Source organism: Brachyhypopomus gauderio, unplaced genomic scaffold (assembly GCF_052324685.1).
Source record: "Brachyhypopomus gauderio isolate BG-103 unplaced genomic scaffold, BGAUD_0.2 sc220, whole genome shotgun sequence".
NCBI lineage: Eukaryota > Metazoa > Chordata > Actinopteri > Gymnotiformes > Hypopomidae > Brachyhypopomus > Brachyhypopomus gauderio.
This window is the reverse complement of record NW_027507041.1, coordinates 45,086-71,530: the sequence shown is the minus strand read 5'-3', so window position 1 is coordinate 71,530 and position 26,445 is coordinate 45,086. Positions and strand designations below refer to the sequence as shown.

General features: G+C 44.5%; 33 non-coding genes across 33 annotated transcripts; 7 read left to right on the top strand and 26 right to left on the bottom strand.

The window, feature by feature from the left end:
- The first annotated feature begins 529 nt into the window (after positions 1-529).
- On the top strand, positions 530-601 carry trnad-guc (transfer RNA aspartic acid (anticodon GUC)). The gene has a single exon. It is a non-coding gene; the product is annotated as a tRNA-Asp (tRNA).
- A 404-nt stretch (positions 602-1,005) lies between these two features.
- trnas-uga (transfer RNA serine (anticodon UGA)) lies at positions 1,006-1,087 on the bottom strand. Its single transcript has one exon. It is a non-coding gene; the product is annotated as a tRNA-Ser (tRNA).
- A 583-nt stretch (positions 1,088-1,670) lies between these two features.
- Positions 1,671-1,743, bottom strand: trnam-cau (transfer RNA methionine (anticodon CAU)). Its single transcript has one exon. It is a non-coding gene; the product is annotated as a tRNA-Met (tRNA).
- Positions 1,744-2,505: 762 nt separating this feature from the next.
- trnad-guc (transfer RNA aspartic acid (anticodon GUC)) lies at positions 2,506-2,577 on the top strand. Its single transcript has one exon. It is a non-coding gene; the product is annotated as a tRNA-Asp (tRNA).
- A 404-nt stretch (positions 2,578-2,981) lies between these two features.
- Positions 2,982-3,063, bottom strand: trnas-uga (transfer RNA serine (anticodon UGA)). Its single transcript has one exon. It is a non-coding gene; the product is annotated as a tRNA-Ser (tRNA).
- A 584-nt stretch (positions 3,064-3,647) lies between these two features.
- Positions 3,648-3,720, bottom strand: trnam-cau (transfer RNA methionine (anticodon CAU)). Its single transcript has one exon. It is a non-coding gene; the product is annotated as a tRNA-Met (tRNA).
- A 1,239-nt stretch (positions 3,721-4,959) lies between these two features.
- On the bottom strand, positions 4,960-5,041 carry trnas-uga (transfer RNA serine (anticodon UGA)). The gene has a single exon. It is a non-coding gene; the product is annotated as a tRNA-Ser (tRNA).
- A 583-nt stretch (positions 5,042-5,624) lies between these two features.
- trnam-cau (transfer RNA methionine (anticodon CAU)) lies at positions 5,625-5,697 on the bottom strand. The gene has a single exon. It is a non-coding gene; the product is annotated as a tRNA-Met (tRNA).
- Positions 5,698-6,936: 1,239 nt separating this feature from the next.
- trnas-uga (transfer RNA serine (anticodon UGA)) lies at positions 6,937-7,018 on the bottom strand. Its single transcript has one exon. It is a non-coding gene; the product is annotated as a tRNA-Ser (tRNA).
- Positions 7,019-7,601: 583 nt separating this feature from the next.
- On the bottom strand, positions 7,602-7,674 carry trnam-cau (transfer RNA methionine (anticodon CAU)). The gene has a single exon. It is a non-coding gene; the product is annotated as a tRNA-Met (tRNA).
- Positions 7,675-8,437: 763 nt separating this feature from the next.
- trnad-guc (transfer RNA aspartic acid (anticodon GUC)) lies at positions 8,438-8,509 on the top strand. Its single transcript has one exon. It is a non-coding gene; the product is annotated as a tRNA-Asp (tRNA).
- Positions 8,510-8,913: 404 nt separating this feature from the next.
- Positions 8,914-8,995, bottom strand: trnas-uga (transfer RNA serine (anticodon UGA)). The gene has a single exon. It is a non-coding gene; the product is annotated as a tRNA-Ser (tRNA).
- Positions 8,996-9,579: 584 nt separating this feature from the next.
- Positions 9,580-9,652, bottom strand: trnam-cau (transfer RNA methionine (anticodon CAU)). The gene has a single exon. It is a non-coding gene; the product is annotated as a tRNA-Met (tRNA).
- Positions 9,653-10,891: 1,239 nt separating this feature from the next.
- trnas-uga (transfer RNA serine (anticodon UGA)) lies at positions 10,892-10,973 on the bottom strand. The gene has a single exon. It is a non-coding gene; the product is annotated as a tRNA-Ser (tRNA).
- A 583-nt stretch (positions 10,974-11,556) lies between these two features.
- On the bottom strand, positions 11,557-11,629 carry trnam-cau (transfer RNA methionine (anticodon CAU)). The gene has a single exon. It is a non-coding gene; the product is annotated as a tRNA-Met (tRNA).
- Positions 11,630-12,384: 755 nt separating this feature from the next.
- trnad-guc (transfer RNA aspartic acid (anticodon GUC)) lies at positions 12,385-12,456 on the top strand. The gene has a single exon. It is a non-coding gene; the product is annotated as a tRNA-Asp (tRNA).
- A 404-nt stretch (positions 12,457-12,860) lies between these two features.
- Positions 12,861-12,942, bottom strand: trnas-uga (transfer RNA serine (anticodon UGA)). Its single transcript has one exon. It is a non-coding gene; the product is annotated as a tRNA-Ser (tRNA).
- A 584-nt stretch (positions 12,943-13,526) lies between these two features.
- Positions 13,527-13,599, bottom strand: trnam-cau (transfer RNA methionine (anticodon CAU)). The gene has a single exon. It is a non-coding gene; the product is annotated as a tRNA-Met (tRNA).
- A 1,238-nt stretch (positions 13,600-14,837) lies between these two features.
- On the bottom strand, positions 14,838-14,919 carry trnas-uga (transfer RNA serine (anticodon UGA)). The gene has a single exon. It is a non-coding gene; the product is annotated as a tRNA-Ser (tRNA).
- A 583-nt stretch (positions 14,920-15,502) lies between these two features.
- Positions 15,503-15,575, bottom strand: trnam-cau (transfer RNA methionine (anticodon CAU)). The gene has a single exon. It is a non-coding gene; the product is annotated as a tRNA-Met (tRNA).
- Positions 15,576-16,338: 763 nt separating this feature from the next.
- Positions 16,339-16,410, top strand: trnad-guc (transfer RNA aspartic acid (anticodon GUC)). The gene has a single exon. It is a non-coding gene; the product is annotated as a tRNA-Asp (tRNA).
- A 404-nt stretch (positions 16,411-16,814) lies between these two features.
- On the bottom strand, positions 16,815-16,896 carry trnas-uga (transfer RNA serine (anticodon UGA)). Its single transcript has one exon. It is a non-coding gene; the product is annotated as a tRNA-Ser (tRNA).
- A 583-nt stretch (positions 16,897-17,479) lies between these two features.
- Positions 17,480-17,552, bottom strand: trnam-cau (transfer RNA methionine (anticodon CAU)). Its single transcript has one exon. It is a non-coding gene; the product is annotated as a tRNA-Met (tRNA).
- A 763-nt stretch (positions 17,553-18,315) lies between these two features.
- Positions 18,316-18,387, top strand: trnad-guc (transfer RNA aspartic acid (anticodon GUC)). The gene has a single exon. It is a non-coding gene; the product is annotated as a tRNA-Asp (tRNA).
- A 404-nt stretch (positions 18,388-18,791) lies between these two features.
- trnas-uga (transfer RNA serine (anticodon UGA)) lies at positions 18,792-18,873 on the bottom strand. The gene has a single exon. It is a non-coding gene; the product is annotated as a tRNA-Ser (tRNA).
- Positions 18,874-19,457: 584 nt separating this feature from the next.
- Positions 19,458-19,530, bottom strand: trnam-cau (transfer RNA methionine (anticodon CAU)). Its single transcript has one exon. It is a non-coding gene; the product is annotated as a tRNA-Met (tRNA).
- Positions 19,531-20,769: 1,239 nt separating this feature from the next.
- trnas-uga (transfer RNA serine (anticodon UGA)) lies at positions 20,770-20,851 on the bottom strand. The gene has a single exon. It is a non-coding gene; the product is annotated as a tRNA-Ser (tRNA).
- Positions 20,852-21,434: 583 nt separating this feature from the next.
- On the bottom strand, positions 21,435-21,507 carry trnam-cau (transfer RNA methionine (anticodon CAU)). The gene has a single exon. It is a non-coding gene; the product is annotated as a tRNA-Met (tRNA).
- Positions 21,508-22,746: 1,239 nt separating this feature from the next.
- Positions 22,747-22,828, bottom strand: trnas-uga (transfer RNA serine (anticodon UGA)). The gene has a single exon. It is a non-coding gene; the product is annotated as a tRNA-Ser (tRNA).
- Positions 22,829-23,411: 583 nt separating this feature from the next.
- On the bottom strand, positions 23,412-23,484 carry trnam-cau (transfer RNA methionine (anticodon CAU)). The gene has a single exon. It is a non-coding gene; the product is annotated as a tRNA-Met (tRNA).
- A 763-nt stretch (positions 23,485-24,247) lies between these two features.
- Positions 24,248-24,319, top strand: trnad-guc (transfer RNA aspartic acid (anticodon GUC)). Its single transcript has one exon. It is a non-coding gene; the product is annotated as a tRNA-Asp (tRNA).
- Positions 24,320-24,723: 404 nt separating this feature from the next.
- trnas-uga (transfer RNA serine (anticodon UGA)) lies at positions 24,724-24,805 on the bottom strand. The gene has a single exon. It is a non-coding gene; the product is annotated as a tRNA-Ser (tRNA).
- A 584-nt stretch (positions 24,806-25,389) lies between these two features.
- On the bottom strand, positions 25,390-25,462 carry trnam-cau (transfer RNA methionine (anticodon CAU)). The gene has a single exon. It is a non-coding gene; the product is annotated as a tRNA-Met (tRNA).
- Between the last annotated feature and the right edge of the window lie 983 nt (positions 25,463-26,445).

Below are 26,445 nucleotides of genomic sequence, written 5' to 3'. Positions count from 1 at the left end.
AGACAAACAACGCACACAAACAAAAAAAAAAACAAAAATACCACCAAAATACAAGTACAAACGACACCTACCTCATGAAGGTATGAAGTGAAGCTTTCTCTGGAGTGCTTTTAGTAGATGCAAAGCAGTAATGTGTGCCAAGAAATTCAGAACTTGCATGTGGGAAAGAGAGAAATGCAAAATCTCAGTTGATCTAAGATGGATATTGCAGTTCGGTACAATGCACTGGAATACAAAGACAAAATGAATTGCCAATGTAGCTAAAGCCAATTTTGCAGCAAATGGTTTGCATGACTTAACTAGGAAGGCAGATGAATCAAACCTGTAGGTCACCAAGATTCTTTGAGTTTTTCCTATCATAAGTCCACAAACTGACGATGGTAAAAGAGGAATGGCAACAGTGAGTCAATATCACCACAATGTGTTCTTTTTACCACCTCCTTGCAGGCACAATGATTCAGAGTACTTTAAAATCAAGGGGACAAGTGCACGTCACCTGACTCAGCATCACTGCAAGACACAGCACGTGTCCTCGTTAGTATAGTGGATAGTATCTCCGCCTGTCACGCGGAAGACCGGGGTTCGATTCCCCGACGGGGAGACCCTCTTTTAGCGCAAGGCGGAGCAACCAGTGACCAGCCATGAAAGAATGTGGCACTTTTTCTTTTACCTGAAACAAGACATCGCTATGTTGCATGAAGATCTTTGGATGAAGCACCTGTGAGTGCAAGCTCTCCCCACTGGTGGCATAAGGTCTCATCACAAATCACATTAGAGAGGCAAGTTAATCCTCTACGCTGCAAGAGACCCCACTGCATTTCCATGCCAACACATTGTAACGACAAAGCAGCCATTTGTAACTCAATTCCTGGGACTATTTCAGGATCAGTTAGGACTGCTAAAGTTTGGCAGCACAAAGTTGCAAATGGCATGAGAAGCATATTTAAAACTGGCTAGCAGGAAGAGAGCACACTCTCTCTTTCCACACTCCCAACAAGACACTCACGCTGCAAGCAGGAGTCGAACCTGCGCGGGGAAACCCCATTGGATTTCAAGTCCAACGCCTTAACCTCTAGGCCATCGCAGTTCGGAGGAGCGAGAGTAACATAGAGATCAATTCCTTGGACTTCCTCAAGCTCAATGATGAGTGCACAAGTGTCATTGCTTCTGAGTTGCAAATGGCTTGAGTAGAAAATTCAAATAAATGAATCTCCATAAGTCTACTCACTATTAACTTCAAGCTGGTACCAATTCCAGGTGATCAGGTATTCAAAAGCGTGTCATCAAAAGTGAATCAAAAAGAATCAAAAGTGAAAAGTGTCCGACGTGGTCCATTATTCTGTGTTGGCACCACGACACTGCAGTTTGATCTGGGAGCGAACATGCTCCAAAGAGGCAGCTTGATGTCTCAGTAGAGGTGTCAATACAGACGCCATCAAGGTATTGACTGAACGGTCAGTGGAGAGAATTGAATTGGATGCAACACAACTTGCTGTGTACACGCGAATTTACAAAAGAAAAAGCACAGCTTGAATCAACTAGGGATGACCTGTAAGAGTCATGTGCCAATACTATTTTCAGGTAGGGGGTGTGCTCAGCATGCGAGTGAATAAGGAAAGAGCGTTTGAGCATCTTTTGGGGGCTCGTCAATCTTTTCAAAAAGCTTCTGCTACCCCGTGTGAGGGTCGAACTCACGACCTTCAGATTATGAGACTGACGCGCTACCTACTGCGCTAACGAGGCTAGGAAAGAAGAAGCGAGGCTGAGGAAGAACTAACAAAGCTGGAGAAAAAATGTATCCGCCCCCAATTCACTCCTTGGAGCATGGCGGCAAGTGCACCTGCAGCAACTAATTACTGCCAACAACAGCTAACAAACAACAAGGTTAGCACAAGAAGCCTGGAATTAACCAGAATCTGAGGCCAACGTAATTAAACTCTAATCCTACCCTAACCAATCACAGGATGTTCCAAGAGTAGACAAACAACGCACACAAACAAAAAAAAAACAAAAATACCACCAAAATACAAGTACAAACGACACCTACCTCATGAAGGTATGAAGTGAAGCTTTCTCTGGAGTGCTTTTAGTAGATGCAAAGCAGTAATGTGTGCCAAGAAATTCAGAACTTGCATGTGGGAAAGAGAGAAATGCAAAATCTCAGTTGATCTAAGATGGATATTGCAGTTCGGTACAATGCACTGGAATACAAAGACAAAATGAATTGCCAATGTAGCTAAAGCCAATTTTGCAGCAAATGGTTTGCATGACTTAACTAGGAAGGCAGATGAATCAAACCTGTAGGTCACCAAGATTCTTTGAGTTTTTCCTATCATAAGTCCACAAACTGACGATGGTAAAAGAGGAATGGCAACAGTGAGTCAATATCACCACAATGTGTTCTTTTTACCACCTCCTTGCAGGCACAATGATTCAGAGTACTTTAAAATCAAGGGGACAAGTGCACGTCACCTGACTCAGCATCACTGCAAGACACAGCACGTGTCCTCGTTAGTATAGTGGATAGTATCTCCGCCTGTCACGCGGAAGACCGGGGTTCGATTCCCCGACGGGGAGACCCTCTTTTAGCGCAAGGCGGAGCAACCAGTGACCAGCCATGAAAGAATGTGGCACTTTTTCTTTTACCTGAAACAAGACATCGCTATGTTGCATGAAGATCTTTGGATGAAGCACCTGTGAGTGCAAGCTCTCCCCACTGGTGGCATAAGGTCTCATCACAAATCACATTAGAGAGGCAAGTTAATCCTCTACGCTGCAAGAGACCCCACTGCATTTCCATGCCAACACATTGTAACGACAAAGCAGCCATTTGTAACTCAATTCCTGGGACTATTTCAGGATCAGTTAGGACTGCTAAAGTTTGGCAGCACAAAGTTGCAAATGGCATGAGAAGCATATTTAAAACTGGCTAGCAGGAAGAGAGCACACTCTCTCTTTCCACACGCCCAACAAGACACTCACGCTGCAAGCAGGAGTCGAACCTGCGCGGGGAAACCCCATTGGATTTCAAGTCCAACGCCTTAACCTCTCGGCCATCGCAGCTCGGCGGAGCGAGAGTAACATAGAGATCAATTCCTTGGACTTCCTCAAGCTCAATGATGAGTGCACAAGTGTCATTGCTTCTGAGTTGCAAATGGCTTGAGAAGAAAATTCAAATAAATGAATCTCCATAAGTCTACTCACTATTAACTTCAAGCTGGTACCAATTCCAGGTGATCAGGTATTCAAAAGCGTGTCATCAAAAGTGAATCAAAAAGAATCAAAAGTGAAAAGTGTCCGACGTGGTCCATTATTCTGTGTTGGCACCACGACACTGCAGTTTGATCTGGGAGCAAACATGCTCCAAAGAGGCAGCTTGATGTCTCAGTAGAGGTGTCAATACAGACGCCATCAAGGTATTGACTGAACGGTCAGTGGAGAGAATTGAATTGGATGCAACACAACTTGCTGTGTACACGCGAATTTACAAAAGAAAAAGCACAGCTTGAATCAACTAGGGATGACCTGTAAGAGTCATGTGCCAATACTATTTTCAGGGTAGGGGGTGTGCTCAGCATGCGAGTGAATAAGGAAAGAGCGTTTGAGCATCTTTTGGGGGCTCGTCAATCTTTTCAAAAAGCTTCTGCTGCCCCGTGTGAGGGTCGAACTCACGACCTTCAGATTATGAGACTGACGCGCTACCTACTGCGCTAACGAGGCTAGGAAAGAAGAAGCGAGGCTGAGGAAGAACTAACAAAGCTGGAGAAAAAATGTATCCGCCCCCAATTCACTCCTTGGAGCATGGCGGCAAGTGCACCTGCAGCAACTAATTACTGCCAACAACAGCTAACAAACAACAAGGTTAGCACAAGAAGCCTGGAATTAACCAGAATCTGAGGCCAACGTAATTAAACTCTAATCCTACCCTAACCAATCACAGGATGTTCCAAGAGTAGACAAACAACGCACACAAACAAAAAAAAAAACAAAAATACCACCAAAATACAAGTACAAACGACACCTACCTCATGAAGGTATGAAGTGAAGCTTTCTCTGGAGTGCTTTTAGTAGATGCAAAGCAGTAATGTGTGCCAAGAAATTCAGAACTTGCATGTGGGAAAGAGAGAAATGCAAAATCTCAGTTGATCTAAGATGGATATTGCAGTTCGGTACAATGCACTGGAATACAAAGACAAAATGAATTGCCAATGTAGCTAAAGCCAATTTTGCAGCAAATGGTTTGCATGACTTAACTAGGAAGGCAGATGAATCAAACCTGTAGGTCACCAAGATTCTTTGAGTTTTTCCTATCATAAGTCCACAAACTGACGATGGTAAAAGAGGAATGGCAACAGTGAGTCAATATCACCACAATGTGTTCTTTTTACCACCTCCTTGCAGGCACAATGATTCAGAGTACTTTAAAATCAAGGGGACAAGTGCACGTCACCTGACTCAGCATCACTGCAAGACACAGCACGTGTCCTCGTTAGTATAGTGGATAGTATCTCCGCCTGTCACGCGGAAGACCGGGGTTCGATTCCCAGACGGGGAGACCCTCTTTTAGCGCAAGGCGGAGCAACCAGTGACCAGCCATGAAAGAATGTGGCACTTTTTCTTTTACCTGAAACAAGACATCGCTATGTTGCATGAAGATCTTTGGATGAAGCACCTGTGAGTGCAAGCTCTCCCCACTGGTGGCATAAGGTCTCATCACAAATCACATTAGAGAGGCAAGTTAATCCTCTACGCTGCAAGAGACCCCACTGCATTTCCATGCCAACACATTGTAACGACGAAGCAGCCATTTGTAACTCAATTCCTGGGACTATTTCAGGATCAGTTAGGACTGCTAAAGTTTGGCAGCACAAAGTTGCAAATGGCATGAGAAGCATATTTAAAACTGGCTAGCAGGAAGAGAGCACACTCTCTCTTTCCACACTCCCAACAAGACACTCACGCTGCAAGCAGGAGTCGAACCTGCGCGGGGAAACCCCATTGGATTTCAAGTCCAACGCCTTAACCTCTAGGCCATCGCAGTTCGGAGGAGCGAGAGTAACATAGAGATCAATTCCTTGGACTTCCTCAAGCTCAATGATGAGTGCACAAGTGTCATTGCTTCTGAGTTGCAAATGGCTTGAGTAGAAAATTCAAATAAATGAATCTCCATAAGTCTACTCACTATTAACTTCAAGCTGGTACCAATTCCAGGTGATCAGGTATTCAAAAGCGTGTCATCAAAAGTGAATCAAAAAGAATCAAAAGTGAAAAGTGTCCGACGTGGTCCATTATTCTGTGTTGGCACCACGACACTGCAATTTGATCTGGGAGCGAACATGCTCCAAAGAGGCAGCTTGATGTCTCAGTAGAGGTGTCAATACAGACGCCATCAAGGTATTGACTGAACGGTCAGTGGAGAGAATTGAATTGGATGCAACACAACTTGCTGTGTACACGCGAATTTACAAAAGAAAAAGCACAGCTTGAATCAACTAGGGATGACCTGTAAGAGTCATGTGCCAATACTATTTTCAGGTAGGGGGTGTGCTCAGCATGCGAGTGAATAAGGAAAGAGCGTTTGAGCATCTTTTGGGGGCTCGTCAATCTTTTCAAAAAGCTTTTGCTGCCCCGTGTGAGGGTCGAACTCACGACCTTCAGATTATGAGACTGACGCGCTACCTACTGCGCTAACGAGGCTAGGAAAGAAGAAGCGAGGCTGAGGAAGAACTAACAAAGCTGGAGAAAAAATGTATCCGCCCCCAATTCACTCCTTGGAGCATGGCGGCAAGTGCACCTGCAGCAACTAATTACTGCCAACAACAGCTAACAAACAACAAGGTTAGCACAAGAAGCCTGGAATTAACCAGAATCTGAGGCCAACGTAATTAAACTCTAATCCTACCCTAACCAATCACAGGATGTTCCAAGAGTAGACAAACAACGCACACAAACAAAAAAAAAAACAAAAATACCACCAAAATACAAGTACAAACGACACCTACCTCATGAAGGTATGAAGTGAAGCTTTCTCTGGAGTGCTTTTAGTAGATGCAAAGCAGTAATGTGTGCCAAGAAATTCAGAACTTGCATGTGGGAAAGAGAGAAATGCAAAATCTCAGTTGATCTAAGATGGATATTGCAGTTCGGTACAATGCACTGGAATACAAAGACAAAATGAATTGCCAATGTAGCTAAAGCCAATTTTGCAGCAAATGGTTTGCATGACTTAACTAGGAAGGCAGATGAATCAAACCTGTAGGTCACCAAGATTCTTTGAGTTTTTCCTATCATAAGTCCACAAACTGACGATGGTAAAAGAGGAATGGCAACAGTGAGTCAATATCACCACAATGTGTTCTTTTTACCACCTCCTTGCAGGCACAATGATTCAGAGTACTTTAAAATCAAGGGGACAAGTGCACGTCACCTGACTCAGCATCACTGCAAGACACAGCACGTGTCCTCGTTAGTATAGTGGATAGTATCTCCGCCTGTCACGCGGAAGACCGGGGTTCGATTCCCAGACGGGGAGACCCTCTTTTAGCGCAAGGCGGAGCAACCAGTGACCAGCCATGAAAGAATGTGGCACTTTTTCTTTTACCTGAAACAAGACATCGCTATGTTGCATGAAGATCTTTGGATGAAGCACCTGTGAGTGCAAGCTCTCCCCACTGGTGGCATAAGGTCTCATCACAAATCACATTAGAGAGGCAAGTTAATCCTCTACGCTGCAAGAGACCCCACTGCATTTCCATGCCAACACATTGTAACGACAAAGCAGCCATTTGTAACTCAATTCCTGGGACTATTTCAGGATCAGTTAGGACTGCTAAAGTTTGGCAGCACAAAGTTGCAAATGGCATGAGAAGCATATTTAAAACTGGCTAGCAGGAAGAGAGCACACTCTCTCTTTCCACACTCCCAACAAGACACTCACGCTGCAAGCAGGAGTCGAACCTGCGCGGGGAAACCCCATTGGATTTCAAGTCCAACGCCTTAACCTCTAGGCCATCGCAGTTCGGAGGAGCGAGAGTAACATAGAGATCAATTCCTTGGACTTCCTCAAGCTCAATGATGAGTGCACAAGTGTCATTGCTTCTGAGTTGCAAATGGCTTGAGTAGAAAATTCAAATAAATGAATCTCCATAAGTCTACTCACTATTAACTTCAAGCTGGTACCAATTCCAGGTGATCAGGTATTCAAAAGCGTGTCATCAAAAGTGAATCAAAAAGAATCAAAAGTGAAAAGTGTCCGACGTGGTCCATTATTCTGTGTTGGCACCACGACACTGCAATTTGATCTGGGAGCGAACATGCTCCAAAGAGGCAGCTTGATGTCTCAGTAGAGGTGTCAATACAGACGCCATCAAGGTATTGACTGAACGGTCAGTGGAGAGAATTGAATTGGATGCAACACAACTTGCTGTGTACACGCGAATTTACAAAAGAAAAAGCACAGCTTGAATCAACTAGGGATGACCTGTAAGAGTCATGTGCCAATACTATTTTCAGGTAGGGGGTGTGCTCAGCATGCGAGTGAATAAGGAAAGAGCGTTTGAGCATCTTTTGGGGGCTCGTCAATCTTTTCAAAAAGCTTTTGCTGCCCCGTGTGAGGGTCGAACTCACGACCTTCAGATTATGAGACTGACGCGCTACCTACTGCGCTAACGAGGCTAGGAAAGAAGAAGCGAGGCTGAGGAAGAACTAACAAAGCTGGAGAAAAAATGTATCCGCCCCCAATTCACTCCTTGGAGCATGGCGGCAAGTGCACCTGCAGCAACTAATTACTGCCAACAACAGCTAACAAACAACAAGGTTAGCACAAGAAGCCTGGAATTAACCAGAATCTGAGGCCAACGTAATTAAACTCTAATCCTACCCTAACCAATCACAGGATGTTCCAAGAGTAGACAAACAACGCACACAAACAAAAAAAAAAACAAAAATACCACCAAAATACAAGTACAAACGACACCTACCTCATGAAGGTATGAAGTGAAGCTTTCTCTGGAGTGCTTTTAGTAGATGCAAAGCAGTAATGTGTGCCAAGAAATTCAGAACTTGCATGTGGGAAAGAGAGAAATGCAAAATCTCAGTTGATCTAAGATGGATATTGCAGTTCGGTACAATGCACTGGAATACAAAGACAAAATGAATTGCCAATGTAGCTAAAGCCAATTTTGCAGCAAATGGTTTGCATGACTTAACTAGGAAGGCAGATGAATCAAACCTGTAGGTCACCAAGATTCTTTGAGTTTTTCCTATCATAAGTCCACAAACTGACGATGGTAAAAGAGGAATGGCAACAGTGAGTCAATATCACCACAATGTGTTCTTTTTACCACCTCCTTGCAGGCACAATGATTCAGAGTACTTTAAAATCAAGGGGACAAGTGCACGTCACCTGACTCAGCATCACTGCAAGACACAGCACGTGTCCTCGTTAGTATAGTGGATAGTATCTCCGCCTGTCACGCGGAAGACCGGGGTTCGATTCCCCGACGGGGAGACCCTCTTTTAGCGCAAGGCGGAGCAACCAGTGACCAGCCATGAAAGAATGTGGCACTTTTTCTTTTACCTGAAACAAGACATCGCTATGTTGCATGAAGATCTTTGGATGAAGCACCTGTGAGTGCAAGCTCTCCCCACTGGTGGCATAAGGTCTCATCACAAATCACATTAGAGAGGCAAGTTAATCCTCTACGCTGCAAGAGACCCCACTGCATTTCCATGCCAACACATTGTAACGACAAAGCAGCCATTTGTAACTCAATTCCTGGGACTATTTCAGGATCAGTTAGGACTGCTAAAGTTTGGCAGCACAAAGTTGCAAATGGCATGAGAAGCATATTTAAAACTGGCTAGCAGGAAGAGAGCACACCCTCTCTTTCCACACTCCCAACAAGACACTCACGCTGCAAGCAGGAGTCGAACCTGCGCGGGGAAACCCCATTGGATTTCAAGTCCAACGCCTTAACCTCTAGGCCATCGCAGTTCGGAGGAGCGAGAGTAACATAGAGATCAATTCCTTGGACTTCCTCAAGCTCAATGATGAGTGCACAAGTGTCATTGCTTCTGAGTTGCAAATGGCTTGAGTAGAAAATTCAAATAAATGAATCTCCATAAGTCTACTCACTATTAACTTCAAGCTGGTACCAATTCCAGGTGATCAGGTATTCAAAAGCGTGTCATCAAAAGTGAATCAAAAAGAATCAAAAGTGAAAAGTGTCCGACGTGGTCCATTATTCTGTGTTGGCACCACGACACTGCAATTTGATCTGGGAGCGAACATGCTCCAAAGAGGCAGCTTGATGTCTCAGTAGAGGTGTCAATACAGACGCCATCAAGGTATTGACTGAACGGTCAGTGGAGAGAATTGAATTGGATGCAACACAACTTGCTGTGTACACGCGAATTTACAAAAGAAAAAGCACAGCTTGAATCAACTAGGGATGACCTGTAAGAGTCATGTGCCAATACTATTTTCAGGGTAGGGGGTGTGCTCAGCATGCGAGTGAATAAGGAAAGAGCGTTTGAGCATCTTTTGGGGGCTCGTCAATCTTTTCAAAAAGCTTTTGCTGCCCCGTGTGAGGGTCGAACTCACGACCTTCAGATTATGAGACTGACGCGCTACCTACTGCGCTAACGAGGCTAGGAAAGAAGAAGCGAGGCTGAGGAAGAACTAACAAAGCTGGAGAAAAAATGTATCCGCCCCCAATTCACTCCTTGGAGCATGGCGGCAAGTGCACCTGCAGCAACTAATTACTGCCAACAACAGCTAACAAACAACAAGGTTAGCACAAGAAGCCTGGAATTAACCAGAATCTGAGGCCAACGTAATTAAACTCTAATCCTACCCTAACCAATCACAGGATGTTCCAAGAGTAGACAAACAACGCACACAAACAAAAAAAAAAACAAAAATACCACCAAAATACAAGTACAAACGACACCTACCTCATGAAGGTATGAAGTGAAGCTTTCTCTGGAGTGCTTTTAGTAGATGCAAAGCAGTAATGTGTGCCAAGAAATTCAGAACTTGCATGTGGGAAAGAGAGAAATGCAAAATCTCAGTTGATCTAAGATGGATATTGCAGTTCGGTACAATGCACTGGAATACAAAGACAAAATGAATTGCCAATGTAGCTAAAGCCAATTTTGCAGCAAATGGTTTGCATGACTTAACTAGGAAGGCAGATGAATCAAACCTGTAGGTCACCAAGATTCTTTGAGTTTTTCCTATCATAAGTCCACAAACTGACGATGGTAAAAGAGGAATGGCAACAGTGAGTCAATATCACCACAATGTGTTCTTTTTACCACCTCCTTGCAGGCACAATGATTCAGAGTACTTTAAAATCAAGGGGACAAGTGCACGTCACCTGACTCAGCATCACTGCAAGACACAGCACGTGTCCTCGTTAGTATAGTGGATAGTATCTCCGCCTGTCACGCGGAAGACCGGGGTGCGATTCCCAGACGGGGAGACCCTCTTTTAGCGCAAGGCGGAGCAACCAGTGACCAGCCATGAAAGAATGTGGCACTTTTTCTTTTACCTGAAACAAGACATCGCTATGTTGCATGAAGATCTTTGGATGAAGCACCTGTGAGTGCAAGCTCTCCCCACTGGTGGCATAAGGTCTCATCACAAATCACATTAGAGAGGCAAGTTAATCCTCTACGCTGCAAGAGACCCCACTGCATTTCCATGCCAACACATTGTAACGACAAAGCAGCCATTTGTAACTCAATTCCTGGGACTATTTCAGGATCAGTTAGGACTGCTAAAGTTTGGCAGCACAAAGTTGCAAATGGCATGAGAAGCATATTTAAAACTGGCTAGCAGGAAGAGAGCACACTCTCTCTTTCCACACTCCCAACAAGACACTCACGCTGCAAGCAGGAGTCGAACCTGCGCGGGGAAACCCCATTGGATTTCAAGTCCAACGCCTTAACCTCTAGGCCATCGCAGTTCGGAGGAGCGAGAGTAACATAGAGATCAATTCCTTGGACTTCCTCAAGCTCAATGATGAGTGCACAAGTGTCATTGCTTCTGAGTTGCAAATGGCTTGAGTAGAAAATTCAAATAAATGAATCTCCATAAGTCTACTCACTATTAACTTCAAGCTGGTACCAATTCCAGGTGATCAGGTATTCAAAAGCGTGTCATCAAAAGTGAATCAAAAAGAATCAAAAGTGAAAAGTGTCCGACGTGGTCCATTATTCTGTGTTGGCACCACGACACTGCAATTTGATCTGGGAGCGAACATGCTCCAAAGAGGCAGCTTGATGTCTCAGTAGAGGTGTCAATACAGACGCCATCAAGGTATTGACTGAACGGTCAGTGGAGAGAATTGAATTGGATGCAACACAACTTGCTGTGTACACGCGAATTTACAAAAGAAAAAGCACAGCTTGAATCAACTAGGGATGACCTGTAAGAGTCATGTGCCAATACTATTTTCAGGTAGGGGGTGTGCTCAGCATGCGAGTGAATAAGGAAAGAGCGTTTGAGCATCTTTTGGGGGCTCGTCAATCTTTTCAAAAAGCTTCTGCTGCCCCGTGTGAGGGTCGAACTCACGACCTTCAGATTATGAGACTGACGCGCTACCTACTGCGCTAACGAGGCTAGGAAAGAAGAAGCGAGGCTGAGGAAGAACTAACAAAGCTGGAGAAAAAATGTATCCGCCCCCAATTCACTCCTTGGAGCATGGCGGCAAGTGCACCTGCAGCAACTAATTACTGCCAACAACAGCTAACAAACAACAAGGTTAGCACAAGAAGCCTGGAATTAACCAGAATCTGAGGCCAACGTAATTAAACTCTAATCCTACCCTAACCAATCACAGGATGTTCCAAGAGTAGACAAACAACGCACACAAACAAAAAAAAAAACAAAAATACCACCAAAATACAAGTACAAACGACACCTACCTCATGAAGGTATGAAGTGAAGCTTTCTCTGGAGTGCTTTTAGTAGATGCAAAGCAGTAATGTGTGCCAAGAAATTCAGAACTTGCATGTGGGAAAGAGAGAAATGCAAAATCTCAGTTGATCTAAGATGGATATTGCAGTTCGCTACAATGCACTGGAATACGAAGACAAAATGAATTGCCAATGTAGCTAAAGCCAATTTTGCAGCAAATGGTTTTAACTAGGAAGGCAGATGAATCAAACTTGTAGGTCACCAAGATTCTTTGAGTTTTTCCTATCATAAGTCCACAAACTGACGATGGTAAAAGAGGAGTGGCAACAGTGAGTCAATATCACCACAATGTGTTCTTTTTACCACCTCCTTGCAGGCACAATGATTCAGAGTACTTTAAAATCAAGGGGACAAGTGCACGTCACCTGACTCAGCATCACTGCGAGACACAGCACGTGTCCTCGTTAGTATAGTGGATAGTATCTCCGCCTGTCACGCGGAAGACCGGGGTTCGATTCCCCGACGGGGAGACCCTCTTTTAGCGCAAGGCGGAGCAACCAGTGACCAGCCATGAAAGAATGTGGCACTTTTTCTTTTACCTGAAACAAGACATCGCTATGTTGCATGAAGATCTTTGGATGAAGCACCTGTGAGTGCAAGCTCTCCCCACTGGTGGCATAAGGTCTCATCACAAATCACATTAGAGAGGCAAGTTAATCCTCTACGCTGCAAGAGACCCCACTGCATTTCCATGCCAACACATTGTAACGACAAAGCAGCCATTTGTAACTCAATTCCTGGGACTATTTCAGGATCAGTTAGGACTGCTAAAGTTTGGCAGCACAAAGTTGCAAATGGCATGAGAAGCATATTTAAAACTGGCTAGCAGGAAGAGAGCACACTCTCTCTTTCCACACGCCCAACAAGACACTCACGCTGCAAGCAGGAGTCGAACCTGCGCGGGGAAACCCCATTGGATTTCAAGTCCAACGCCTTAACCTCTCGGCCATCGCAGCTCGGCGGAGCGAGAGTAACATAGAGATCAATTCCTTGGACTTCCTCAAGCTCAATGATGAGTGCACAAGTGTCATTGCTTCTGAGTTGCAAATGGCTTGAGAAGAAAATTCAAATAAATGAATCTCCATAAGTCTACTCACTATTAACTTCAAGCTGGTACCAATTCCAGGTGATCAGGTATTCAAAAGCGTGTCATCAAAAGTGAATCAAAAAGAATCAAAAGTGAAAAGTGTCCGACGTGGTCCATTATTCTGTGTTGGCACCACGACACTGCAGTTTGATCTGGGAGCAAACATGCTCCAAAGAGGCAGCTTGATGTCTCAGTAGAGGTGTCAATACAGACGCCATCAAGGTATTGACTGAACGGTCAGTGGAGAGAATTGAATTGGATGCAACACAACTTGCTGTGTACACGCGAATTTACAAAAGAAAAAGCACAGCTTGAATCAACTAGGGATGACCTGTAAGAGTCATGTGCCAATACTATTTTCAGGGTAGGGGGTGTGCTCAGCATGCGAGTGAATAAGGAAAGAGCGTTTGAGCATCTTTTGGGGGCTCGTCAATCTTTTCAAAAAGCTTCTGCTGCCCCGTGTGAGGGTCGAACTCACGACCTTCAGATTATGAGACTGACGCGCTACCTACTGCGCTAACGAGGCTAGGAAAGAAGAAGCGAGGCTGAGGAAGAACTAACAAAGCTGGAGAAAAAATGTATCCGCCCCCAATTCACTCCTTGGAGCATGGCGGCAAGTGCACCTGCAGCAACTAATTACTGCCAACAACAGCTAACAAACAACAAGGTTAGCACAAGAAGCCTGGAATTAACCAGAATCTGAGGCCAACGTAATTAAACTCTAATCCTACCCTAACCAATCACAGGATGTTCCAAGAGTAGACAAACAACGCACACAAACAAAAAAAAAACAAAAATACCACCAAAATACAAGTACAAACGACACCTACCTCATGAAGGTATGAAGTGAAGCTTTCTCTGGAGTGCTTTTAGTAGATGCAAAGCAGTAATGTGTGCCAAGAAATTCAGAACTTGCATGTGGGAAAGAGAGAAATGCAAAATCTCAGTTGATCTAAGATGGATATTGCAGTTCGGTACAATGCACTGGAATACAAAGACAAAATGAATTGCCAATGTAGCTAAAGCCAATTTTGCAGCAAATGGTTTGCATGACTTAACTAGGAAGGCAGATGAATCAAACCTGTAGGTCACCAAGATTCTTTGAGTTTTTCCTATCATAAGTCCACAAACTGACGATGGTAAAAGAGGAATGGCAACAGTGAGTCAATATCACCACAATGTGTTCTTTTTACCACCTCCTTGCAGGCACAATGATTCAGAGTACTTTAAAATCAAGGGGACAAGTGCACGTCACCTGACTCAGCATCACTGCAAGACACAGCACGTGTCCTCGTTAGTATAGTGGATAGTATCTCCGCCTGTCACGCGGAAGACCGGGGTTCGATTCCCAGACGGGGAGACCCTCATTTAGCGCAAGGCGGAGCAACCAGTGACCAGCCATGAAAGAATGTGGCACTTTTTCTTTTACCTGAAACAAGACATCGCTATGTTGCATGAAGATCTTTGGATGAAGCACCTGTGAGTGCAAGCTCTCCCCACTGGTGGCATAAGGTCTCATCACAAATCACATTAGAGAGGCAAGTTAATCCTCTACGCTGCAAGAGACCCCACTGCATTTCCATGCCAACACATTGTAACGACGAAGCAGCCATTTGTAACTCAATTCCTGGGACTATTTCAGGATCAGTTAGGACTGCTAAAGTTTGGCAGCACAAAGTTGCAAATGGCATGAGAAGCATATTTAAAACTGGCTAGCAGGAAGAGAGCACACTCTCTCTTTCCACACTCCCAACAAGACACTCACGCTGCAAGCAGGAGTCGAACCTGCGCGGGGAAACCCCATTGGATTTCAAGTCCAACGCCTTAACCTCTAGGCCATCGCAGTTCGGAGGAGCGAGAGTAACATAGAGATCAATTCCTTGGACTTCCTCAAGCTCAATGATGAGTGCACAAGTGTCATTGCTTCTGAGTTGCAAATGGCTTGAGTAGAAAATTCAAATAAATGAATCTCCATAAGTCTACTCACTATTAACTTCAAGCTGGTACCAATTCCAGGTGATCAGGTATTCAAAAGCGTGTCATCAAAAGTGAATCAAAAAGAATCAAAAGTGAAAAGTGTCCGACGTGGTCCATTATTCTGTGTTGGCACCACGACACTGCAATTTGATCTGGGAGCGAACATGCTCCAAAGAGGCAGCTTGATGTCTCAGTAGAGGTGTCAATACAGACGCCATCAAGGTATTGACTGAACGGTCAGTGGAGAGAATTGAATTGGATGCAACACAACTTGCTGTGTACACGCGAATTTACAAAAGAAAAAGCACAGCTTGAATCAACTAGGGATGACCTGTAAGAGTCATGTGCCAATACTATTTTCAGGTAGGGGGTGTGCTCAGCATGCGAGTGAATAAGGAAAGAGCGTTTGAGCATCTTTTGGGGGCTCGTCAATCTTTTCAAAAAGCTTTTGCTGCCCCGTGTGAGGGTCGAACTCACGACCTTCAGATTATGAGACTGACGCGCTACCTACTGCGCTAACGAGGCTAGGAAAGAAGAAGCGAGGCTGAGGAAGAACTAACAAAGCTGGAGAAAAAATGTATCCGCCCCCAATTCACTCCTTGGAGCATGGCGGCAAGTGCACCTGCAGCAACTAATTACTGCCAACAACAGCTAACAAACAACAAGGTTAGCACAAGAAGCCTGGAATTAACCAGAATCTGAGGCCAACGTAATTAAACTCTAATCCTACCCTAACCAATCACAGGATGTTCCAAGAGTAGACAAACAACGCACACAAACAAAAAAAAAAACAAAAATACCACCAAAATACAAGTACAAACGACACCTACCTCATGAAGGTATGAAGTGAAGCTTTCTCTGGAGTGCTTTTAGTAGATGCAAAGCAGTAATGTGTGCCAAGAAATTCAGAACTTGCATGTGGGAAAGAGAGAAATGCAAAATCTCAGTTGATCTAAGATGGATATTGCAGTTCGGTACAATGCACTGGAATACAAAGACAAAATGAATTGCCAATGTAGCTAAAGCCAATTTTGCAGCAAATGGTTTGCATGACTTAACTAGGAAGGCAGATGAATCAAACCTGTAGGTCACCAAGATTCTTTGAGTTTTTCCTATCATAAGTCCACAAACTGACGATGGTAAAAGAGGAATGGCAACAGTGAGTCAATATCACCACAATGTGTTCTTTTTACCACCTCCTTGCAGGCACAATGATTCAGAGTACTTTAAAATCAAGGGGACAAGTGCACGTCACCTGACTCAGCATCACTGCAAGACACAGCACGTGTCCTCGTTAGTATAGTGGATAGTATCTCCGCCTGTCACGCGGAAGACCGGGGTTCGATTCCCCGACGGGGAGACCCTCTTTTAGCGCAAGGCGGAGCAACCAGTGACCAGCCATGAAAGAATGTGGCACTTTTTCTTTTACCTGAAACAAGACATCGCTATGTTGCATGAAGATCTTTGGATGAAGCACCTGTGAGTGCAAGCTCTCCCCACTGGTGGCATAAGGTCTCATCACAAATCACATTAGAGAGGCAAGTTAATCCTCTACGCTGCAAGAGACCCCACTGCATTTCCATGCCAACACATTGTAACGACAAAGCAGCCATTTGTAACTCAATTCCTGGGACTATTTCAGGATCAGTTAGGACTGCTAAAGTTTGGCAGCACAAAGTTGCAAATGGCATGAGAAGCATATTTAAAACTGGCTAGCAGGAAGAGAGCACACTCTCTCTTTCCACACTCCCAACAAGACACTCACGCTGCAAGCAGGAGTCGAACCTGCGCGGGGAAACCCCATTGGATTTCAAGTCCAACGCCTTAACCTCTAGGCCATCGCAGTTCGGAGGAGCGAGAGTAACATAGAGATCAATTCCTTGGACTTCCTCAAGCTCAATGATGAGTGCACAAGTGTCATTGCTTCTGAGTTGCAAATGGCTTGAGTAGAAAATTCAAATAAATGAATCTCCATAAGTCTACTCACTATTAACTTCAAGCTGGTACCAATTCCAGGTGATCAGGTATTCAAAAGCGTGTCATCAAAAGTGAATCAAAAAGAATCAAAAGTGAAAAGTGTCCGACGTGGTCCATTATTCTGTGTTGGCACCACGACACTGCAATTTGATCTGGGAGCGAACATGCTCCAAAGAGGCAGCTTGATGTCTCAGTAGAGGTGTCAATACAGACGCCATCAAGGTATTGACTGAACGGTCAGTGGAGAGAATTGAATTGGATGCAACACAACTTGCTGTGTACACGCGAATTTACAAAAGAAAAAGCACAGCTTGAATCAACTAGGGATGACCTGTAAGAGTCATGTGCCAATACTATTTTCAGGTAGGGGGTGTGCTCAGCATGCGAGTGAATAAGGAAAGAGCGTTTGAGCATCTTTTGGGGGCTCGTCAATCTTTTCAAAAAGCTTTTGCTGCCCCGTGTGAGGGTCGAACTCACGACCTTCAGATTATGAGACTGACGCGCTACCTACTGCGCTAACGAGGCTAGGAAAGAAGAAGCGAGGCTGAGGAAGAACTAACAAAGCTGGAGAAAAAATGTATCCGCCCCCAATTCACTCCTTGGAGCATGGCGGCAAGTGCACCTGCAGCAACTAATTACTGCCAACAACAGCTAACAAACAACAAGGTTAGCACAAGAAGCCTGGAATTAACCAGAATCTGAGGCCAACGTAATTAAACTCTAATCCTACCCTAACCAATCACAGGATGTTCCAAGAGTAGACAAACAACGCACACAAACAAAAAAAAAAACAAAAATACCACCAAAATACAAGTACAAACGACACCTACCTCATGAAGGTATGAAGTGAAGCTTTCTCTGGAGTGCTTTTAGTAGATGCAAAGCAGTAATGTGTGCCAAGAAATTCAGAACTTGCATGTGGGAAAGAGAGAAATGCAAAATCTCAGTTGATCTAAGATGGATATTGCAGTTCGGTACAATGCACTGGAATACAAAGACAAAATGAATTGCCAATGTAGCTAAAGCCAATTTTGCAGCAAATGGTTTGCATGACTTAACTAGGAAGGCAGATGAATCAAACCTGTAGGTCACCAAGATTCTTTGAGTTTTTCCTATCATAAGTCCACAAACTGACGATGGTAAAAGAGGAATGGCAACAGTGAGTCAATATCACCACAATGTGTTCTTTTTACCACCTCCTTGCAGGCACAATGATTCAGAGTACTTTAAAATCAAGGGGACAAGTGCACGTCACCTGACTCAGCATCACTGCAAGACACAGCACGTGTCCTCGTTAGTATAGTGGATAGTATCTCCGCCTGTCACGCGGAAGACCGGGGTTCGATTCCCCGACGGGGAGACCCTCTTTTAGCACAAGGCGGAGCAACCAGTGACCAGCCATGAAAGAATGTGGCACTTTTTCTTTTACCTGAAACAAGACATCGCTATGTTGCATGAAGATCTTTGGATGAAGCACCTGTGAGTGCAAGCTCTCCCCACTGGTGGCATAAGGTCTCATCACAAATCACATTAGAGAGGCAAGTTAATCCTCTACGCTGCAAGAGACCCCACTGCATTTCCATGCCAACACATTGTAACGACAAAGCAGCCATTTGTAACTCAATTCCTGGGACTATTTCAGGATCAGTTAGGACTGCTAAAGTTTGGCAGCACAAAGTTGCAAATGGCATGAGAAGCATATTTAAAACTGGCTAGCAGGAAGAGAGCACACTCTCTCTTTCCACACGCCCAACAAGACACTCACGCTGCAAGCAGGAGTCGAACCTGCGCGGGGAAACCCCATTGGATTTCAAGTCCAACGCCTTAACCTCTCGGCCATCGCAGCTCGGCGGAGCGAGAGTAACATAGAGATCAATTCCTTGGACTTCCTCAAGCTCAATGATGAGTGCACAAGTGTCATTGCTTCTGAGTTGCAAATGGCTTGAGAAGAAAATTCAAATAAATGAATCTCCATAAGTCTACTCACTATTAACTTCAAGCTGGTACCAATTCCAGGTGATCAGGTATTCAAAAGCGTGTCATCAAAAGTGAATCAAAAAGAATCAAAAGTGAAAAGTGTCCGACGTGGTCCATTATTCTGTGTTGGCACCACGACACTGCAGTTTGATCTGGGAGCAAACATGCTCCAAAGAGGCAGCTTGATGTCTCAGTAGAGGTGTCAATACAGACGCCATCAAGGTATTGACTGAACGGTCAGTGGAGAGAATTGAATTGGATGCAACACAACTTGCTGTGTACACGCGAATTTACAAAAGAAAAAGCACAGCTTGAATCAACTAGGGATGACCTGTAAGAGTCATGTGCCAATACTATTTTCAGGGTAGGGGGTGTGCTCAGCATGCGAGTGAATAAGGAAAGAGCGTTTGAGCATCTTTTGGGGGCTCGTCAATCTTTTCAAAAAGCTTTTGCTGCCCCGTGTGAGGGTCGAACTCACGACCTTCAGATTATGAGACTGACGCGCTACCTACTGCGCTAACGAGGCTAGGAAAGAAGAAGCGAGGCTGAGGAAGAACTAACAAAGCTGGAGAAAAAATGTATCCGCCCCCAATTCACTCCTTGGAGCATGGCGGCAAGTGCACCTGCAGCAACTAATTACTGCCAACAACAGCTAACAAACAACAAGGTTAGCACAAGAAGCCTGGAATTAACCAGAATCTGAGGCCAACGTAATTAAACTCTAATCCTACCCTAACCAATCACAGGATGTTCCAAGAGTAGACAAACAACGCACACAAACAAAAAAAAAAACAAAAATACCACCAAAATACAAGTACAAACGACACCTACCTCATGAAGGTATGAAGTGAAGCTTTCTCTGGAGTGCTTTTAGTAGATGCAAAGCAGTAATGTGTGCCAAGAAATTCAGAACTTGCATGTGGGAAAGAGAGAAATGCAAAATCTCAGTTGATCTAAGATGGATATTGCAGTTCGGTACAATGCACTGGAATACAAAGACAAAATGAATTGCCAATGTAGCTAAAGCCAATTTTGCAGCAAATGGTTTGCATGACTTAACTAGGAAGGCAGATGAATCAAACCTGTAGGTCACCAAGATTCTTTGAGTTTTTCCTATCATAAGTCCACAAACTGACGATGGTAAAAGAGGAATGGCAACAGTGAGTCAATATCACCACAATGTGTTCTTTTTACCACCTCCTTGCAGGCACAATGATTCAGAGTACTTTAAAATCAAGGGGACAAGTGCACGTCACCTGACTCAGCATCACTGCAAGACACAGCACGTGTCCTCGTTAGTATAGTGGATAGTATCTCCGCCTGTCACGCGGAAGACCGGGGTTCGATTCCCAGACGGGGAGACCCTCTTTTAGCGCAAGGCGGAGCAACCAGTGACCAGCCATGAAAGAATGTGGCACTTTTTCTTTTACCTGAAACAAGACATCGCTATGTTGCATGAAGATCTTTGGATGAAGCACCTGTGAGTGCAAGCTCTCCCCACTGGTGGCATAAGGTCTCATCACAAATCACATTAGAGAGGCAAGTTAATCCTCTACGCTGCAAGAGACCCCACTGCATTTCCATGCCAACACATTGTAACGACAAAGCAGCCATTTGTAACTCAATTCCTGGGACTATTTCAGGATCAGTTAGGACTGCTAAAGTTTGGCAGCACAAAGTTGCAAATGGCATGAGAAGCATATTTAAAACTGGCTAGCAGGAAGAGAGCACACTCTCTCTTTCCACACTCCCAACAAGACACTCACGCTGCAAGCAGGAGTCGAACCTGCGCGGGGAAACCCCATTGGATTTCAAGTCCAACGCCTTAACCTCTAGGCCATCGCAGTTCGGAGGAGCGAGAGTAACATAGAGATCAATTCCTTGGACTTCCTCAAGCTCAATGATGAGTGCACAAGTGTCATTGCTTCTGAGTTGCAAATGGCTTGAGTAGAAAATTCAAATAAATGAATCTCCATAAGTCTACTCACTATTAACTTCAAGCTGGTACCAATTCCAGGTGATCAGGTATTCAAAAGCGTGTCATCAAAAGTGAATCAAAAAGAATCAAAAGTGAAAAGTGTCCGACGTGGTCCATTATTCTGTGTTGGCACCACGACACTGCAATTTGATCTGGGAGCGAACATGCTCCAAAGAGGCAGCTTGATGTCTCAGTAGAGGTGTCAATACAGACGCCATCAAGGTATTGACTGAACGGTCAGTGGAGAGAATTGAATTGGATGCAACACAACTTGCTGTGTACACGCGAATTTACAAAAGAAAAAGCACAGCTTGAATCAACTAGGGATGACCTGTAAGAGTCATGTGCCAATACTATTTTCAGGTAGGGGGTGTGCTCAGCATGCGAGTGAATAAGGAAAGAGCGTTTGAGCATCTTTTGGGGGCTCGTCAATCTTTTCAAAAAGCTTTTGCTGCCCCGTGTGAGGGTCGAACTCACGACCTTCAGATTATGAGACTGACGCGCTACCTACTGCGCTAACGAGGCTAGGAAAGAAGAAGCGAGGCTGAGGAAGAACTAACAAAGCTGGAGAAAAAATGTATCCGCCCCCAATTCACTCCTTGGAGCATGGCGGCAAGTGCACCTGCAGCAACTAATTACTGCCAACAACAGCTAACAAACAACAAGGTTAGCACAAGAAGCCTGGAATTAACCAGAATCTGAGGCCAACGTAATTAAACTCTAATCCTACCCTAACCAATCACAGGATGTTCCAAGAGTAGACAAACAACGCACACAAACAAAAAAAAAAACAAAAATACCACCAAAATACAAGTACAAACGACACCTACCTCATGAAGGTATGAAGTGAAGCTTTCTCTGGAGTGCTTTTAGTAGATGCAAAGCAGTAATGTGTGCCAAGAAATTCAGAACTTGCATGTGGGAAAGAGAGAAATGCAAAATCTCAGTTGATCTAAGATGGATATTGCAGTTCGGTACAATGCACTGGAATACAAAGACAAAATGAATTGCCAATGTAGCTAAAGCCAATTTTGCAGCAAATGGTTTGCATGACTTAACTAGGAAGGCAGATGAATCAAACCTGTAGGTCACCAAGATTCTTTGAGTTTTTCCTATCATAAGTCCACAAACTGACGATGGTAAAAGAGGAATGGCAACAGTGAGTCAATATCACCACAATGTGTTCTTTTTACCACCTCCTTGCAGGCACAATGATTCAGAGTACTTTAAAATCAAGGGGACAAGTGCACGTCACCTGACTCAGCATCACTGCAAGACACAGCACGTGTCCTCGTTAGTATAGTGGATAGTATCTCCGCCTGTCACGCGGAAGACCGGGGTTCGATTCCCAGACGGGGAGACCCTCTTTTAGCGCAAGGCGGAGCAACCAGTGACCAGCCATGAAAGAATGTGGCACTTTTTCTTTTACCTGAAACAAGACATCGCTATGTTGCATGAAGATCTTTGGATGAAGCACCTGTGAGTGCAAGCTCTCCCCACTGGTGGCATAAGGTCTCATCACAAATCACATTAGAGAGGCAAGTTAATCCTCTACGCTGCAAGAGACCCCACTGCATTTCCATGCCAACACATTGTAACGACAAAGCAGCCATTTGTAACTCAATTCCTGGGACTATTTCAGGATCAGTTAGGACTGCTAAAGTTTGGCAGCACAAAGTTGCAAATGGCATGAGAAGCATATTTAAAACTGGCTAGCAGGAAGAGAGCACACTCTCTCTTTCCACACTCCCAACAAGACACTCACGCTGCAAGCAGGAGTCGAACCTGCGCGGGGAAACCCCATTGGATTTCAAGTCCAACGCCTTAACCTCTAGGCCATCGCAGTTCGGAGGAGCGAGAGTAACATAGAGATCAATTCCTTGGACTTCCTCAAGCTCAATGATGAGTGCACAAGTGTCATTGCTTCTGAGTTGCAAATGGCTTGAGTAGAAAATTCAAATAAATGAATCTCCATAAGTCTACTCACTATTAACTTCAAGCTGGTACCAATTCCAGGTGATCAGGTATTCAAAAGCGTGTCATCAAAAGTGAATCAAAAAGAATCAAAAGTGAAAAGTGTCCGACGTGGTCCATTATTCTGTGTTGGCACCACGACACTGCAATTTGATCTGGGAGCGAACATGCTCCAAAGAGGCAGCTTGATGTCTCAGTAGAGGTGTCAATACAGACGCCATCAAGGTATTGACTGAACGGTCAGTGGAGAGAATTGAATTGGATGCAACACAACTTGCTGTGTACACGCGAATTTACAAAAGAAAAAGCACAGCTTGAATCAACTAGGGATGACCTGTAAGAGTCATGTGCCAATACTATTTTCAGGTAGGGGGTGTGCTCAGCATGCGAGTGAATAAGGAAAGAGCGTTTGAGCATCTTTTGGGGGCTCGTCAATCTTTTCAAAAAGCTTTTGCTGCCCCGTGTGAGGGTCGAACTCACGACCTTCAGATTATGAGACTGACGCGCTACCTACTGCGCTAACGAGGCTAGGAAAGAAGAAGCGAGGCTGAGGAAGAACTAACAAAGCTGGAGAAAAAATGTATCCGCCCCCAATTCACTCCTTGGAGCATGGCGGCAAGTGCACCTGCAGCAACTAATTACTGCCAACAACAGCTAACAAACAACAAGGTTAGCACAAGAAGCCTGGAATTAACCAGAATCTGAGGCCAACGTAATTAAACTCTAATCCTACCCTAACCAATCACAGGATGTTCCAAGAGTAGACAAACAACGCACACAAACAAAAAAAAAAACAAAAATACCACCAAAATACAAGTACAAACGACACCTACCTCATGAAGGTATGAAGTGAAGCTTTCTCTGGAGTGCTTTTAGTAGATGCAAAGCAGTAATGTGTGCCAAGAAATTCAGAACTTGCATGTGGGAAAGAGAGAAATGCAAAATCTCAGTTGATCTAAGATGGATATTGCAGTTCGGTACAATGCACTGGAATACAAAGACAAAATGAATTGCCAATGTAGCTAAAGCCAATTTTGCAGCAAATGGTTTGCATGACTTAACTAGGAAGGCAGATGAATCAAACCTGTAGGTCACCAAGATTCTTTGAGTTTTTCCTATCATAAGTCCACAAACTGACGATGGTAAAAGAGGAATGGCAACAGTGAGTCAATATCACCACAATGTGTTCTTTTTACCACCTCCTTGCAGGCACAATGATTCAGAGTACTTTAAAATCAAGGGGACAAGTGCACGTCACCTGACTCAGCATCACTGCAAGACACAGCACGTGTCCTCGTTAGTATAGTGGATAGTATCTCCGCCTGTCACGCGGAAGACCGGGGTTCGATTCCCCGACGGGGAGACCCTCTTTTAGCGCAAGGCGGAGCAACCAGTGACCAGCCATGAAAGAATGTGGCACTTTTTCTTTTACCTGAAACAAGACATCGCTATGTTGCATGAAGATCTTTGGATGAAGCACCTGTGAGTGCAAGCTCTCCCCACTGGTGGCATAAGGTCTCATCACAAATCACATTAGAGAGGCAAGTTAATCCTCTACGCTGCAAGAGACCCCACTGCATTTCCATGCCAACACATTGTAACGACAAAGCAGCCATTTGTAACTCAATTCCTGGGACTATTTCAGGATCAGTTAGGACTGCTAAAGTTTGGCAGCACAAAGTTGCAAATGGCATGAGAAGCATATTTAAAACTGGCTAGCAGGAAGAGAGCACACCCTCTCTTTCCACACTCCCAACAAGACACTCACGCTGCAAGCAGGAGTCGAACCTGCGCGGGGAAACCCCATTGGATTTCAAGTCCAACGCCTTAACCTCTAGGCCATCGCAGTTCGGAGGAGCGAGAGTAACATAGAGATCAATTCCTTGGACTTCCTCAAGCTCAATGATGAGTGCACAAGTGTCATTGCTTCTGAGTTGCAAATGGCTTGAGTAGAAAATTCAAATAAATGAATCTCCATAAGTCTACTCACTATTAACTTCAAGCTGGTACCAATTCCAGGTGATCAGGTATTCAAAAGCGTGTCATCAAAAGTGAATCAAAAAGAATCAAAAGTGAAAAGTGTCCGACGTGGTCCATTATTCTGTGTTGGCACCACGACACTGCAATTTGATCTGGGAGCGAACATGCTCCAAAGAGGCAGCTTGATGTCTCAGTAGAGGTGTCAATACAGACGCCATCAAGGTATTGACTGAACGGTCAGTGGAGAGAATTGAATTGGATGCAACACAACTTGCTGTGTACACGCGAATTTACAAAAGAAAAAGCACAGCTTGAATCAACTAGGGATGACCTGTAAGAGTCATGTGCCAATACTATTTTCAGGGTAGGGGGTGTGCTCAGCATGCGAGTGAATAAGGAAAGAGCGTTTGAGCATCTTTTGGGGGCTCGTCAATCTTTTCAAAAAGCTTTTGCTGCCCCGTGTGAGGGTCGAACTCACGACCTTCAGATTATGAGACTGACGCGCTACCTACTGCGCTAACGAGGCTAGGAAAGAAGAAGCGAGGCTGAGGAAGAACTAACAAAGCTGGAGAAAAAATGTATCCGCCCCCAATTCACTCCTTGGAGCATGGCGGCAAGTGCACCTGCAGCAACTAATTACTGCCAACAACAGCTAACAAACAACAAGGTTAGCACAAGAAGCCTGGAATTAACCAGAATCTGAGGCCAACGTAATTAAACTCTAATCCTACCCTAACCAATCACAGGATGTTCCAAGAGTAGACAAACAACGCACACAAACAAAAAAAAAAACAAAAATACCACCAAAATACAAGTACAAACGACACCTACCTCATGAAGGTATGAAGTGAAGCTTTCTCTGGAGTGCTTTTAGTAGATGCAAAGCAGTAATGTGTGCCAAGAAATTCAGAACTTGCATGTGGGAAAGAGAGAAATGCAAAATCTCAGTTGATCTAAGATGGATATTGCAGTTCGGTACAATGCACTGGAATACAAAGACAAAATGAATTGCCAATGTAGCTAAAGCCAATTTTGCAGCAAATGGTTTGCATGACTTAACTAGGAAGGCAGATGAATCAAACCTGTAGGTCACCAAGATTCTTTGAGTTTTTCCTATCATAAGTCCACAAACTGACGATGGTAAAAGAGGAATGGCAACAGTGAGTCAATATCACCACAATGTGTTCTTTTTACCACCTCCTTGCAGGCACAATGATTCAGAGTACTTTAAAATCAAGGGGACAAGTGCACGTCACCTGACTCAGCATCACTGCAAGACACAGCACGTGTCCTCGTTAGTATAGTGGATAGTATCTCCGCCTGTCACGCGGAAGACCGGGGTGCGATTCCCAGACGGGGAGACCCTCTTTTAGCGCAAGGCGGAGCAACCAGTGACCAGCCATGAAAGAATGTGGCACTTTTTCTTTTACCTGAAACAAGACATCGCTATGTTGCATGAAGATCTTTGGATGAAGCACCTGTGAGTGCAAGCTCTCCCCACTGGTGGCA